General features: G+C 48.4%; 1 pseudogene; it reads right to left on the bottom strand.

Moving 5' to 3' along the window:
- Window positions 1-606: 606 nt before the first annotated feature.
- Window positions 607-1,948, bottom strand: LOC103296703 (NAD kinase-like; annotated as a pseudogene).
- Between the last annotated feature and the right edge of the window lie 1,744 nt (window positions 1,949-3,692).

The following is a 3,692-nucleotide window of genomic DNA, read 5'->3' as shown; positions in this document are numbered from 1 at the left end:
GAGGTAGGTGCCCTGGTGGGGCTGTGGGGACTGGTCGCCGCCATCTTGTGGCTGTGGGTGCCACCATCTTTGAGGGTGGGGCAGTCAATTAGCTTATTCTCTCCTTATTGGCTTTGGGCGCCACCATCTTTGTGATGGCAGGAGGGTCAATTAGCATATTCTCTCTTTATTAGATAGGATGCACTTCTACATTTTATGTAATACCTGTTTTGTGGTGTTGAACTCCTTTAGCTTTTTCTTGTCTGTGAAGCTCTTTATCTGACCTTCCCTGAAGGAAGACTCAGCTGTGAGACTTTATTTCAACACCGAAGGATATATCCATCCCTTCTGATGCCTCTCAGTGTGATAGGCTGATCTGTGGAAGTTTCCTGACAAGTAGCAGGAAGAGCCCATGCAGTTGGGCGACCCTGCCCAGTGACTGGCCCTGACTGTTGCTTACTTGGCATATTCAGAAACACATAAAAGGCCAGATTTAAAATGTTAAAAACGGTTGATCTGGTTGACAAAGGCAGACTCTGGGGCTCCTCTGGCTACAGACAGAAGTGATGTGATGCCTGATGCCTGCAGGGCATGTGACCTTGGACCACCCAGGTGCGGCAGGCGAGGCTAGCCCTCCTCCCTCTCCTGGTCAGTGAAGTGAGCCTGCTGCTTGTGCACGTTCCAGTGCAGACTCTGGGCCAGGCTCTGGGACCAGTCGCTCACAGGGGCTCGGAAGCAGATGGAGGGGAGCCGGTAGCACTAGGTAGTGCTGCTGATGCTGTCTCCCTGGCGGATCTCCTGCCTCTTTCGGCTCATATGGTGTTCCTTGCTTCCGGTGACAACATGATCTTGAACTCGACTCCTGAAGGGACCACAGATTGGCCGGAATGACAGTGAGTGGGGACAGATGGGCATGGTTTTGATGGCCAGCATGTTGGGTTGGATCATGGAGACCCGCGCCGCCACCTTGTACACCGCCCTTCGGGATGGAGACAATCACGGCATCACCCTGCACTGTGGTGATGAGGTGTCCGTCCAGGTAGGCGTCCACATTGGACAGGTTGGAGGAGGGGCCTCTGTCAATCACCACTTCGTTCAAGACCTGGTACCGCAGGACCTGCTTCTCGGCCTCCGTGTCCCAGTTGGAGGCCCGGACCCCATTTCACAGACCCCATTAGGCATGTCAGTCTTCTTTCCTCCGCGCTCCTTCACGACCTTGACCTTCAGCCAGCTCCGGAGAACAATAGCTGCATTCCCCTGTATCACCTGAGTAACTTGGGTCTGAAAGTTCTGGAAGTTGAAGGGGGTCAGGAAGCCCGGGGAGCCCAGGTGCAAAGCCAAGACCGGAGGCACGCTGCCCTGGGCACGGGCACTCAGCTGCAAGAGGAGGCAGGCGCAGAGCAGGATCCGGTCCTGCCCTCCTCCCCCACCCCCCACCCCCCCAGATGATGAAATTGGTCTGGTCGGGAAGGTCGTCATAGTCTTCTCTGCAGGTGCAGAACTTCTTCTTTACCAGCGGAAGCTATCATCTCCCATGATGGCAGGGTTTTCTAGAACCTTCTCCACATACAAGATAGAGTTGGTCTCCTCCATGAGGCACATGCAGAGCGCCTTGAAGGCTGCAGCATGCTGGCCTCCTGGGTCTTCTTGATGGCGAGGACACTCTTTGGGGACTTGCTGCACGTCAGCCGCTGGCTGGCAGGTCCTGGATGTGCACAGTGGTCTGGGGGTTCTGCAGCACACAGGCCTTGGGTCCAAAGTGGTCACCGGGCACGGCCTTGCAGAGAGCGGGTCCTCCTGAACTCCTTGGTGCTCGCCAGGGCGGGTGAGGCAGACAGGCTGCAGGACTGGGTGCGACCCGGTGGGGTGGCCCAGAGTGGCTCCTCATCCCCGTGGCAGGTGGCACTGCCGTAGGAGGACCTGCGCTCAGCCCCCTCTGCACTTTGACTTTCCCTGGCTCCATCTCCATCAATGATAAAGGAGCTTCCCTCAGAAGAATGCTGATCCCTTTTCCCTGGGGGCCTGCAGGGCCCTCCCCTCCCCCGGCTCCCAGGCGCAAGCACACAGCCAGTCTTAACTTCTTACTCCACCCAAATTAATAATCCCAAAAGTTATTTCGTAAGTTATGATATCTCACAACTTACAAGAGCCTATTTATTTATTTATTTATTTATTTATTTATTGTTGATCCTCACCCAAGTATATTTTTCCATTGATTTTTAGAGAGAGTGGGAAGGGAGAGGGAGAGAAAAGCATCTATGCACGTTGATTGGGTGCCTACTACATGAACCCCAACCAAGGCGGGAGAACCTGCAACCAAAGTGTATGACTTTGACAGTTAAATCCATCACCCTTCAGTCCCCAGCTAAGCTCTATCCTCTGAGCCAAACTGGCTAGGGTACAATAGCCTTTAAATGTACCGTTCTCTATACCTACATTCTGTTTTCTCTGGCAAACTTCATATTCCCATCATCAGTGCTGTGTTCTGTACTCAAAATATAGTATCTACACATAGATACTTCTTTTAATTAGATAATTTAAAGTTTCCTACCTAAAGTTTCATTAGATTTTGTTCATAGCTACATAAAGTATATATATATATTTTTTTCTATATCTCCCAGAAATGTACTAGTAATATCTTCTGTGCTTTAGTACTCTGCCTATTTAATTGTTTATTTTTTAGGTTATATTTTTGCAACAAAGAAATCAATTAGTTGCTAAAACTAAATAGTATTAAAATGCTTTTAGTGAAATGTAACAAACTTCACATCCACTCCTCCATACCATTAGATCCACTATGTAGGAAAATATTTTCAACTACTTCTTTAAGGTATCTTTGAAAGTTATATCCAGACTCCTAAATTATACCATCCACTATTATGTGTATTAGTTATAGACATAATCAATTGAGTCTCTCTACAAAAGTTGAGAATCAGTTTACACTATAGATCTCATCCACCTCTACTCATCCTTCCATTTTATTAAATTAAATTATTCTATTTTGTATAGAAAAATATGTCCTCAAGAGTTCTTGATACTTAATTTTGATCCATAACAGTTTTTTCTGTTATTTTCTATAATAATTTATTGGGATGTTAAGGCATTGATAGATCTGATTATCTATAATATTATGTATTACATGAACATTTTTTTAAATGTTCCTTAATTGTTGAAAGTACTATTACAGATGTCCCCCTTTTTCCCCGATTGACCCCTTCCAACCTGCTCAAGCCGCTCCCCCCAGCCCTCCACCCAGGACTACTGCACTATTTTCTGTGTCCATGGCTTATACTTATCCTATATAATAAAAGGCCAAGCCGAAACCGGTTTGGCTCAGTGGATGGAGCGTCGGCCTGCGGACTCAAGGGTCCCAGGTTCGATTCCGGTCAAGGGCATGTGCCTTGGTTGCGGGCGCATCCCCAGTCGGGGGTGTGCAGGAGGCAGCTGGTCGATGTTTCTCTCTCATCGATGTTTCTGGCTCTCTGTCCCTCTCTCTTCCTCTCTGTGAAAAATCAATAAAATATATTTAAAAAAAAAAAAAAAAAAAGGCCAATATGCAAATCAACTGAATGGTGGAACAACCAGTTGCTATGAGGCACACTGACACCAGGGGGCAGATGCTCAATGCAGGAGCTGCCCTCTGGTGGTAGTGTGCTCCCACAGGGGGAGCATAGCTCAGCCAGAAGCAGGGAGTGGGCCTAAGCTGGCAGGCA

Source organism: Eptesicus fuscus, chromosome 3, assembly GCF_027574615.1.
Source record: "Eptesicus fuscus isolate TK198812 chromosome 3, DD_ASM_mEF_20220401, whole genome shotgun sequence".
In the NCBI taxonomy this organism is placed as follows: Eukaryota; Metazoa; Chordata; class Mammalia; order Chiroptera; family Vespertilionidae; genus Eptesicus; species Eptesicus fuscus.
Note: the sequence above shows the minus strand (reverse complement) of the source record. Positions and strands in the feature narration are given on the sequence as shown.